This window comes from Oreochromis aureus, linkage group 6 (assembly GCF_013358895.1).
Source record: "Oreochromis aureus strain Israel breed Guangdong linkage group 6, ZZ_aureus, whole genome shotgun sequence".
Classification (NCBI taxonomy): domain Eukaryota; kingdom Metazoa; phylum Chordata; class Actinopteri; order Cichliformes; family Cichlidae; genus Oreochromis; species Oreochromis aureus.
The window spans coordinates 7,166,118-7,179,265 of record NC_052947.1 but is presented as its reverse complement, the minus strand read 5'-3'; the positions used below and the strand labels follow the sequence as shown (position 1 = coordinate 7,179,265).

The window sequence follows — 13,148 nt, the reverse complement described above, 5'->3', positions numbered from 1 at the left end:
GCCCAGAGTTACATGAAGTTAACATGCAGGATCACATGTTCAGGTTCCACATGTTAGTAAATTAGGTTAATATGTGTATCGTTGATCACACGTATAATATCAGGTGAGTTTTTTTATTTTCTTTTGAATATTTTCTTATCATTTCTGGATGTTTCTGCTTTATGTCATGATGTCACTGACTCTCTGGTCATTTCACTCTCATCCACCTTGTCCTGCTTTCCCACCAATCAGAGTACTCCATCCTCTTTTCTTTCCTGCTTACCTGTTCACACTCACCTCATTAGTTCCTCTGTATATACACCACATTCAGTCTTTGCCTGTTTATGAATTTGCATTAACTGTGTCTCTGTTATCTGTTCTGACAGGTTTTCTTGTTTGTGCCTTTTAAAAAGTGTATTTATTTCTGCCTTGTTTGTACTTTGTTTGAGGAACTTTTAGTGCTCGTCAACTTCCCGTTTGTTTATCACACATTTAAGTTTGTTTAGAAGTGTGAAATTTTGGGCCACTCATTTTGGTCGTTCTTACTGGCGCACACATGGAGGACAGCATAGAGAAATATTTGCAAATTTGGTATTTACACTCTTTTGTAGTTAGTGTCCAACATTAAAAGTAAATTCATATTAGACTTTTTGACTTTGTTCAGTCTTAAGCAGTTGTTCAGTTATTGTGAAGGAGTTAAAAAAAACACTGAAACTGTCTCAGTCTTTATTACCAGAAAGTACAAACTGAAAAATAAACACAAAAAATAAAAAGCTCAAATTAAAAATTTGTCCAACTGTTTAAAACATCCTGTGAATTCAATACCAGGCTTTAAATCCACCAGCCAGCTGGAGCCTTTCTGTGTAGAGTTTACATGTTCTCTCCACATTTATCTGGTACCTGGAGTATCCTCAGACAGTCCAGAGGAAATTAGGCTGCTGTAAAGGTCCCGGGTCTTTTGTCCAGTGTTTTGTGTTTTTCTTTTGGCCTTACAAGTTCTGTTTTTGTTAAATATCCTCAGTTTGTTTCTGAAGTTGCTCATGGTTTAGGTTTGCACTGTTGTTTCTTTCTGCTTAGTTTGTTGTTAGTTTAGTCCACTTTGAGTTTTGTCTTGATTCTGTCTCCTTTTGTAATTATAGTTCCTTCACTGAGTTTGTTTTTCCTGCCCTCTTGTGTTCTTTGGTGTATATTAGAAATATCCTGTCTCAGAGTGACGCTGGAAAACTAGTTCATGCATGTGTTACTTCTAGGCTGGACTACTGTAATTCATTATTATCAGGATGGCCTAAAACTCGCTGAAAAGCCTTCAGCTGATCCAAAATGCTGCAGCAAGAGTCCTGACAGGGACTAGAAAGAGAGAGCAGATTTCTTCCGTTTTGGCTTCCCTTCATTGGCTTCCTGTTAAATCCAGAACTGAATTCAAAATCCTGCTCCTCACATACAAGGTCTTAAATAATCAGGCCCCATCTTATCTTAATGACCTTATTCAATTCAATTCAATTCAATTTTATTTATATAGCGCCAAATCACAACAAAAGTCGCCTCAAGGCGCTTTATATTGTACAGTAGATAGCACAATAATAAATACAGAGAAAAGCCCAACAATCATATGACCCCCTATGAGCAAGCACTTTGGCGACAGTGGGAAGGAAAAACTCCCCTTTAACAGGAAGAAACCTCCGGCAGAACCAGGCTCAGGGAGGCGGCCATCTGCTGCGACCGGTTGGGGTGAAGAAGGAAAACAGGATAAAGACATGCTGTGGAAGAGAGACAGAGATTAATAACAGATATGATTCGATGCAGAGAGGTCTATTAACACATAGTGAGTGAGAAAGGTGAGTGGAAGGAAAACTCAATGCATCATGGGAATCCCCGGCAGCCACGTCTATTGCAGCATAACTAAGGGAGGATTCAGGGTCACCTGGTCCAGCCCTAACTATATGCTTTAGCAAAAGGAAAGTTTTAAGCCTAATCTTGAAAGTAGAGATAGTGTCTGTCTCCCGAATCCAAACTGGAAGCTGGTTCCACAGAAGAGGGGCCTGAAAACTGAAGGCTCTGCCTCCCATTCTACTTTTAAATACTCTAGGAACAACAAGTAAGCCTGCAGAGCGAGAGCGAAGTGCTCTAATGGGGTGATATGGTACTACAAGGTCATTAAGATAAGATGGGGCCTGATTATTTAAGACCTTGTATGTGAGGAGCAGGATTTTGAATTCAATTCTGGATTTAACAGGAAGCCAATGAAGGGAAGCCAAAACAGGAGAAATATGCTCTCTCTTTCTAGTCCCTGTCAGTACCCTTGCTGCAGCATTTTGGATCAGCTGAAGGCTTTTCAGTGAGTTTTAGGACATCCTGATAATAAAGAATTACAGTAGTCCAGCCTGGAAGTAATAAATGCATGAACTAGTTTTTCAGCATCACTCTGAGACAGGATATTTCTAATTTTAGAGATGTTGCGCAAATGGAAGAAAGCAGTCTTACATATTTGTTTAATATGTGCATTGAAGGACATGTCCTGGTCAAAAATGACTCAAGGTTCCTCACAGTGTTACTGGAGGCCGAGGTAATGCCATCCAGAGTAAGAATCTGCTTAGATACCATAGTTCTAAGATTTTCAGGGCCGAGTACAATAACCTCAGTTTTATCTGAATTAAGAAGCAGAAAGTTAGCGGCCATCCAGGTCTTTATGTCTTTAAGACATTCCTGCAGTTTCACTAATTGGTGTGTGTGTTACCTGGCTTCATGGATAGATAGAGCTGCGTGTCATCTGCATAGCAGTGAAAATTTATGCTATGTCTTCTAATGATGCTGCCTAGGGAAGCATGTATAATGTAAATAGAATTGGTCCTAGCACTGAACCCTGTGGAACACCATATTTAACCTTAGTGTGTGAAGAGGACTCTCCATTTACTTGAACAAATTGGAGTCTATTAGATAGATATGATACAAACCACTGCAGTGCAGTACCTGTAATACCTACAGCATGTTCTAATCGCTCTAATAGGATATTATGGTCAACAGTATCGAACGCTGCACTGAGGTCTAGCAGGACAAGCACAGAGATGAGTCCACTGTCAGAGGCCATAAGAAGATCATTTGTAACCTTCACTAAAGCTGTTTCTGTGCTGTGATGAGCTCTGAAACCTGACTGAAACTCTTCAAATAAGCCATTCCTCTGCAGATGATCAGTTAGCTGTTTGACAACTACTCTTTCAAGGATTTTATGATATGAAAGGAAGGTTGGAGATTGGCCTATAATTAGCTAAGACAGCTGGGTCTAGAGATGGCTTTTTAAGTAAAGGTTTAACTACAGCCACCTTGAAGGCCTGTGGTACATAGCCGATTATTAGAGAGAGGTTGATCATATTTAAGATCGAAGAATTAATTAATGGCAGGACTTCTTTGAGCAGTTTTGTAGGAATGGGGTCTAAAAGACACGTTGATGGTTTGGAGGAATTAATTATTGAAGTTAACTCAGAAAGATCAATTGGAGAAAAGAGTCTAACTTAACACCGATGGTACTAAAAGTAGCTGTAGATAATATTACATCTGTGGGATGATTATTGGTAATTTTTCTCTAATGATAAAAATTTTATTTGTGAAGAAGTTCATGAAGTCATTACTAGTTAACGTTAAAGGGATTGTTGGCTCAGTAGAGCTCTGACTTTTGTCAGCCTGGCTACAGCGCTGAAGAGAAACCTGGGGTTGTTCTTATTTTCTTCAATCAGTGACGAATAGTAAGATGTTCTGGCTTTGCGGAGGGCTTTCTTATAAAGCAGCAAACTATTTCTCCAGGCTAAATGATGATCCTCTAAATTTGTGACACGCCATTTCCTCTCCAGCTTACGAGTTATCTGCTTTTAGGCTACGTGTTTGAGAATTATACCACGGAGTCAGGTACTTGGATTTGAGGCTTTAGTTTTCACAGGAGCTACAGTATCCAGAGTAACATACGTAGTGAGGAGGTAAAATTATTAACAAGATAATCGACCTCTGTTGGAGTAGCGTTCAGATAGCTGCTCTGCTCTATGTTGGTACAGGGCATTGAAGATGATAACAGTGGGTGGATTATATTCTTAAACTTAGTTACAGCACTTTCAGAAAGACATCTACTGTGATAAAGTCTACTCTCCACTGCTGTGTAATCAATTATTGTAAATGTAAATGTTATCAGGAAATGATCAGACAGCAGAGGGTTTTCAGGAAACACTGTTAAATGTCCAGTTTCTATGCCATATGTTAAAACAAGATCTAGAGTGTGATTAAAGTGGTGGGTGGGTTCTTTTACATTTTGAGAGAAGCCAATTGAGTCTAATAACAGATTAAATGCCATGTTGAGGCTGTCATTTATAGTACAATATCACCCCACTAGAGCACTTCGCTCTCGCACTGCAGGCTTACTTGTTGTTCCTAGAGTATTTAAAAGTAGAATGGGAGGCAGAGCCTTCAGTTTCCCCCCCCAGCTTTTCCCCCCAATCAGTCAGAGCCCTCAACTCACTACCACCACAGGACTGATGAACATAAACACTTTTACAAACACTCTTACAATACTCACCAAAAGACTCAATAACAACGCAAACTTCCACAAATGCACTACAAACTGGACCTTGGAACAATCTGCTTATTTACACACCTCAGTCACATGGTTACTGAACACATCTACATTCTGCTATATTTGCACATTTTACATCTTGCACATGTCTTGGTTTTGTGTTGTCTACAATATCCTGACCATAACTTGAACCTGGTATTCAATACCAACTGCACAACATCTCACTTTGCTGTAATTGCACATCATCACTTTGTATTGTCTCTTGTCCTGTCTTTGTTTATTGTACATAGATGTAGTTAGTAGAACCTTTTTATCTTTTTAATCTTATTTAGATTCAGTGAGTTATTATTTATTTTGTAATTTCTAGTTTTATATCTCTTGGAGACATGTTTTTTATATTCATATAAATCCACTATGGGGGGCTTGGGGTGAAGCGGCATTTCGATATGTTGTATACTGTGTATATTGTTGTATTGACAATAAAGACCTTGAATATTGAATCTTTTCAGGCCCCTCCTCTGTGGAACCAGCTTCCAGTTTGGATTCAGGAGACAGACACTATCTCTACTTTTAAGATTAGGCTTAAAACTTTCCTTTTTGCTAAAGCATATAGTTAGGGCTGGACCAGGTGACCCTGAATCCTCCCTTAGTTATGCTGCAATAGGTAGTGTCAGGAATAGAAATATTGTCCTGCTATTCCTGTGCTTGACAGGTTAAGCGAAGTTGTTTTTGTTTTGTTTTGAAATTTTTTTCCTTGTGTGTGTGTGTGTACATAAGTAGAATATGATAATCAACATGAGATCCCTGGTTTGCAAATGATTTTTCTGCCCCCGCTGCAGAGTAACATCATGTGGTGGTGAGTCTATGTTGGCTAGTTTAATACAGATATGTAACAGTTGCTGATTGCATGGCCCACTCAGAGTTGCACCAGTTTTAATGTATGTGAAGTGTTTTTCTGGTTTAAACATAGGTTACTCACATTTCTAGCCTGATTGTTTCCCAATAAAAAGTGAAATCAAACATTACATTTGATTTACTTATGTATTATCCTGTTCTGGGCTCTATCCATTATATTAACTTTATTTAATCTCAATACTCTTTATGTGATGTGAGCAACGCTTTTAGTCTTATTAAACACAAGCCCATAAAATCACACACCATCCCCATGTCAGCCCTGACTCTCCGCTAAAAAGCACACTTCAAGAGTTTTTCTATCTGGTTCACGCCTCTTTTTGGCCTCAAGCATATACATAACATGCAAAGGTTACTGTTAATGCCCGTTAGACAAGTTTCCATTATCTACAACATTTTTGTTTCACCCGGCTCACCCTCACATTTCCTGTTCACTTATTGCATATTTATCTTTAACACCATTTACCTCAGTAGTTGCTAAGCAGAAACAAAAAGCAACCTGTGGTCCACCTTTACCCTATAAAAATAAACCCCTGTCATGTTTGTGTCTGTAAGCATGTTTTGCATTCATTCATTACCTCCCGCCATTCCTGCAAGTTAGGGGCTGTAAAGGGTTAAAAAGCTACATCAAGTCCAGGCCCTTTGGCACAGCCTATACTCTAGATCATGTGTGTTTGTAGCGTGCATGCAATTAACCTGCTATGTTCTCATCTTCCCTCAACATGTATCACCTGGACACTCTCACCAGTGAAGCTTAAAACCTGTTTGGACGGAACATCAACTCTAAACAAGCACAGTTACGCATTGTGTATAAAAATTAACTCAACCTGTAAATAGAGACATCACTGTTATGACAAACATAAAATAATACTGTACAACACGTTATTAATACAGTCATCCCTAAGGCAGATTATATGATAGCAATAAAAATCTCTAAATCCCCAATCCCAACAGGTCCTGCTTTTAAATCTTCCTGACTTTTCCTTCAAGTTCTGCTGTCTTAGTATAATAATTAGGTCCTCCCTAATCCCATTAAATCTGCCATATTGATTCCTTCATGTGTAAATGTCGGGTTTCGAGCATCTAAAACTTTACTCGGTCTCTGTTGTGCTAATGATGTCATAGTGAGCAGCCTGCAAGTTCACATAAGCCACCACACTATGTTAGTTAGAACTTTTTAGTGAGTGTTCTCTCCCTACATGTGCTGTTTCCTATATTATTTTTGGCAGCCCCTGCTGCATGCTGTGCTCATTTAGGGTGCCTTGCTTCTGTTGGACTCAACCTCATACTAACCTACATAAATACCTGTCTTAGAGAGACCTCTGCACAGCTCAGGCGCCAGTTGCAAGGCTCTCTAACATTAGAATCATCCACTGTGACTTATATAGGTGTTATTTGAGTGCTTTATACTTCACACATTTTCAACGTTGTTTATATGGGGAGTTCCTCTTTTTGTGTCTATATTTATTAATATGCCTTGTGCACTAAAACTTCCCTGTTTTTCAGTCTGGCTGAGCACTTGTTTGTGGTAAAAACTGACCTCTACAAGCCTTCACAATTAAGTACATAAAACAAGATAATGAGCGATACACATTACAAATGCTTCATATATACAGAGAAAAACCCAATCATCCACATTTCACTATTTTGTTCTTTTGGTTCAGATTTGGATTCTGTATTGTTCTTTATTTCTTATTCTTTATATTTACATTGTTTTTGCTAGTCTTGGTTTATTATTGTCTGTTTGGGGAGCTGACATAGTCTCTATAAATAAACTTCTTTTGGTGGAGTAGCATCGGGAGAGAAGCTCAGAGAGGCATCTTCCATGTTAAACACTAAAAATATAACAAAGAGATCTTCTCAACGTGTTGTATATTTTTAATATTTCCTTATTATTTTGTCATAAAAATAAATCAACCAAATAACTTAAGCTGTGTGACAGCACCTTGCGTTTACGCCAGGCTGTGAACTGCCCTGAAGCTTCACCCCTTTTACCCCATTTACTTTCTCAATCTTAGTTTAAACTATTCTGACCTTCTCCTTCTCTCGTCTGATCATCTCAAAGTACGTCCTGTACCCAATTTGCTTCCCTCTTTTTCAAGTTCCACATTTTAATTACAAGCTCCAACACATTTTGCCCTATATGGCTGTCTCGGCGTGTTTCCTGTCAACAACAGAGTTATTCTCAAAACTCAGAGCTGAAGTTCCCCTTTTCTAAGTCTGTCTGTTCTACAAGAGCAAGTCGGTAAACAAGTTTATCATCACAAAGGTTATTAGGTAAAGGTCACGTAGAAATTTGCTTAGTAACCCTAAAAGAACACATTTCATGTAGCTAATCGCATATATTAACACCCCCTTTTTGTGACACATCTCATGTGTTACAAACTCAAAATCCTTCACTCAGGTTGAGGAATTAAAATAAAAGTTTGGTCCTATCACATTATGTATAAATGTCCATAACTTCAAACCTGTTTTTAAGGAATGAAATCAAAGTAATCATCATGTCAAAAATCCCTTCTTGGCTCCATCCACAGCCTGCATCCTTGAAGCGTCCTATAAACAAAAAGCCTGTGTGTTAACAGAACATCACCTTTTTATACTCAGTTTCTCCACTTATGATCCAACCTGTGTTATAACAGAAAACTTAAAACAGAACAATTATCAGTCATGTGTCAACCTTGGTCCAGTCTTTTTGTCAGTGTCCAGTCGGTCCAACCTATGGTCTGCCTGGTCCGTCCATTCACCTGTCCATTCCCACATTCACTCACGCGCATTACCATCAGGTATTGCTGACAGTGGAGAACTATCTACGCAAATATTCAGTCTTCCTCTCAGCAACATCAACTCATTTATTTGTTTTTACTTTGTTTTTAAGAAAATAGTTCTTTCTGCTTTTTAGACTGGATTGGCTCGCGGCAATCCTTTTTAGACAGAGACTTAACCTTCTCCTCTGCCTATTGTAATCTGGAGAAGGTCACGAGAGTTTTCAGCGCTGTTATCCACTCTTTTGCAGGCCTGCTTAGAACAAAAATGAGAAAAAGAGAGCTGATTATTAGCTCATCAAAAACAAAAACAAAATCACCTGACAGGTTTTTCTAAGTGCACTGTTACAAAAATGATGAACCCCCTTGAGACATGTGCATATTTGATAAAACTCCCTCTATTAAAAATAAGAGAAACAACACAAATCTAACGATAGAAGTAACCCATCACTACAACAACAACCTCAACAATCTTAAACACAGAACATTTTTGCCACAAGTTCTTCAAGGGTCCTGACTCTCTCAGGTCAACTAACATAATTTCACCTGCTCAAAACACAGAAAATCTCGTTAAACACCACAACTTGCACACCATCAACACTAAATTCTAAATTTTCTCTTCTGAAAACTTACTACACACTAAGCGAGTTGGACAACATGATAAACGAGACTCTATGCTAAACCTGCTATCTGATCTTCATGAGACTCTTTTTGTATTCTAAGGTTAACGCATTTTCTATTTGTGTGTGTGATTGTGTATATGTTTCTTTTCGTGGTTTTTCAGACTCCCTCACAAGGTTCCACTTAAAACAGTCAGTTTTTCTCTTTCCCAAATTTGGTCTCCCTCCTTAAATAACAACATTCCTTGTCCTCAGCCAGAAGTTAAAAGCTTGATTTTTCAGGTTCGGGAACAATTCACCCTGAAAGACAGTGAGTGTCTCCCTCTTGGCTCATCACTCGTCATTGTTAATGGCGTTTCCCCCTCTGCCCCAATGACTTTACCCTTGTGGTCCCGTCTCCTCCAGTGAGTCCAAGCTCACTTAGGGACCTAGGTTCAAGCAATCGTGACTGCGCCTTGCCTTAGGGTTGTCCCAGGGTTTGGTGGGATCTTACCCGTCATGGGCTGTCCAGCCTTCCATGCTTACGCCTGATCAGGGGCCAACTGGGCGCACGGGTGCTATGAGGGAGGACACACTGACTCTGGAAATCAAAGGAGTGTAAGCTGCTTTCTTCATTTCATCAGTATATTAAGCTATCTCACTTCTTGATTATTCCCAACATTTCACCTGTAACAATTTATTATGCGTGTGTTTTTCTATTCATTAATGTAATTGTTAGTTCATGTATTTATTTTCTCAGTCTTTCTTTTTCTAAAACATGTAATTAATATATTTTATTACTTTTTCTTAAGACATTCAGTCTCTAATTGCTCTGTTTTCATGCTGCAACGTCTCCCCAGCTATAATCAGACTTCCTGTTTGGCCTTTTACACTCTCTCAGGCCTCCTCTATTCACGCACTCTCCTATGAGTTATTATTACTTATTTATTATTTTGTACAAATCACACAGAATCATTCAAATCAAGTACTCACAACATTCACACACTTAGAAGCACTCAAAATACGCTTTCTAGAGTATTTTTATCAAACATGCTTGCTGAGAATCAGAAAGAGCAAGTAGACAACACTCAGTCGTCTGTCCTCTTAAAAAGAAGAGAAATAAGCATATGGGACAATTCTCCCCATCTTAGACAAAATGTGACCTTAAATGTCCGTTTTCCAAGTCATGTTCTTCTCTACACACGACTCTTGGCCTCCAGGGCATAAAACTTTTAAACCTAAGTTTTTTTACTTTTACCAGAACTAGTACTTTACCAGAACCCTCATCGTCCAATAAGACTGCTATATATGTGCAATTCTTTCTTTGACAAAGTTGTATTTTGTATTTTCTTACTCAGCTGTATATAGTATTGGTATTCTATTTTATTCTATTCTACTTTATTTTATTGCATTCCAGTGTTTTCTAATTTCTGCTGCATAACTTTTTGCACTTTTGCTTTAACAAAACAAATTTCCCACGGTGGGACTAATAAAAGTCATCTTTATCTTTGACTAGCCCTAACCTAAATCCTGTCTCATCCACTGCTGAAATTCTAGTTCAATGAACACGTGTTGCAGTTTAAAATTAAAGAGGAAGTAACTCACACCCAAGTACTGTGTGTGTGTTAATGTCTGTGTCCCTTTAAATGAAAAGAGGTGAACACATGTGGTGAGTTTTCCTCAATTTACACAAAAATATGACATGAAATATCCTTTTTCTAATTCCTGTTCTTCTTTAAACACCATGAATGACCTCCAGGTCATAACCTTTGGACTTATAACTCTGATATAAGTCCACACAGCCTCAAGCACAGAAAAATTCAACCTCAGTGCTTCAGAGTTCTCCTCAAAATTCCAGAAACTGTTTCTGTCATTTATCTCCCAAGAACTTCATCATATGGACCTCGCTGGGTCCAGTAATCTTCAACACACGTGTCTCACTGCAGCCAGTGAAGATTTAAAAACAGTTTATTTTTCTCAGTTTACCCAGTATTAACTTATCAGGTGGACGCATGACGATCCATACATCTCAACACAATCGTGTGTTCACCTTTACACAACTTATTCTTCACTTGTCACAACACATCTAGTAATATCATCAAATTACTTCAACATGGTAAACATTGATTTTCCTTTAAAAATCAACTTACCCATTAAAACTCAAGATCACAGCTGCCTCGATTCTCTGAAATCCTGAGTCAGTTAAAACACCTTGCTCAACTCACGGTGTTCTTTTCTCGGGACCCTATCGTCCGAGCTCACTCTTTACCCGGCATCTCCCCAGATTATTCTGAGATCTTCATAAACCCAAAAAGTAAGCATATTATTTCCCTGAGTCAAAAGTCAAACCGTTACTCACAGTAATTTTTAATCTCACAGCCTTTGTGTTTTGAGTCATGGTCAGTGGCCCCTATTTCACAGCAAACATGCACCTCTGTTTCAACCAGCCCTGTCTGACCATCCGTTGTGGAGTCAACACAAGACTAAGCGTAAAGCCAGTCATATCTCTGCTATCTTCTTCCAAAACTCCATGGTCTGTTTCCTCCATGGAGTGTGCAGATTTCACATTACAAAACTTCATTTGAAAGCCAATCGCATTCATGCAAAAATGAGACAGACATGTATCATAAAGTAGTCATCGTGTTAACAACCGTAATGCTAACAAAGTGAAATAAAAGCAATTCTTCCCTTAAAAACACCAATATACGTACGTCCTTCACCCAGGCTCTGCAGTCGGTCATTAGCCACTCATTAGTAAACAGAAATGTCACTCTAAATAAGTCACAGGCATCTCATTTACATGAACACAGACACACTCTCAAAATAACCAGCCTGCTGCAGTGCCAGTGGCAGACAGAGCCCTATATACAAACATAGAAATTATAACACAGAGCGTCTGATAAATTAAATAATATTTACAAGGCCTTAAATTGCACAACCTACATAATTTAGACAAAATTTGAATTAACCCTCAAGGGACAAACTCAAGTTTTTGATAATCAATGACCCAGTATCAGGTCCAACCTGTGTCTGGTCTAGTACTAAAGTTCCTAAAGTCAATTTAAGCGTCCAACGCAGGTCCAACCTTTACTACCCAAAAAGTGCATAAACCGTTCCAAGCGGTAAACTGATCAATCAGTAGCTATTTTGGAGCGTCGTTGTTCTCCACACTTGCCAGTGGACTATCCCTCCAGAGGAAAGATGTCGATCGTCACCGACAAAGTTGGGAGCGTCACCTTCCGACAATGCACTTTCTAGAACATCCCACAGTTCCGTTCTACATAAATTTAATTATGTTTTTAAAGACATCCTATGAAAACCACCAAAACCGACTTTATTGATGTCCAAGCCCAGCTTTATATTCAATTATGACTGTATCACCATACACAGTTTCAAATTACCTATAATCCTAAATTCAGTGAGTCCAACTACTTTAAATTCTCTTTCCTTAGCGGTCAACTCCATTTTTATCCTGTAGATCCAACTGCTTTTCACTTTTAACCTTACATTATCATTACTTCAACCCTCATGAGATTTTCACCAAAAATCAAAACAGACCTTTACCAGTAATTTTCAGTGAGTAGACTTTTCAATTTTGTCAGAACCAATTCAGCACTGTTTGGAAATAATTCAACAGGTAGTGCCTTACCTTTGAATAAGCCGACTTATGTCCACTCACTTGACCACTGACTCGTGTCTGCCTGTTTGGCGCCTCGGACCCTCTCAGTCTCATTCTCCAACTTTCTCCCTCAACCTCGGCCAATGCACCAAATGTCGGGTTGAGATTGAGGATGAGGTAAAACAATGATAGTCCAGAAGAGGTCGTTCAAACAATTGATTTCTAATACTGCAGCGTGGAGAGTGTGAACTGCAAAACAGTTGTACATCTCTACCCAAAATACACTCTAGACTGCTTTTATAACATCAGGGTATTATGCGCCTTCTTGCGTTTACAAGCACATAATTTGCATGTACAGAACATTCATGTATTTTTAAGAATTAAATGCAACATAGAGGTTCCTCCTTGTGGCATACTCTTCGAATAGTGGTGATGATCTAAGGCCTTTGGGGTCTGCCATGGACTGGACATCCTTCGTCACCTGTAACTAGGCAAACTCAAATACCACAGAAGCTGAATACATTCAGGCCTTTGCTCACTACTATTTTTACTGTAACAATATACTCAGCATATGAGTTATGATACATATATATTTAACTCAATCATTTTAAAGTAGTTATAACTGCACCTGTAATAAACATGTTAATATTTGATTATGATAACCCCTATAATATAAATTATAACATAATGCCAGCAGCTTCAATAAACGCTTTTGATGAAATGAT

The 13,148-nt window shown here is 38.6% G+C and overlaps 1 long non-coding RNA gene across 1 annotated transcript in view; it reads left to right on the top strand.

The window, feature by feature from the left end:
- Nucleotides 1-74: 74 nt before the first annotated feature.
- The window catches only part of LOC120440784, a 14,779-nt gene continuing 1,705 nt past the window's right edge, over nt 75-13,148 (top strand). The window contains exon 1 of the long non-coding RNA XR_005613507.1: nt 75-103. This is a non-coding gene — a long non-coding RNA (uncharacterized LOC120440784). The remainder of the gene's footprint in view (nt 104-13,148) is intronic.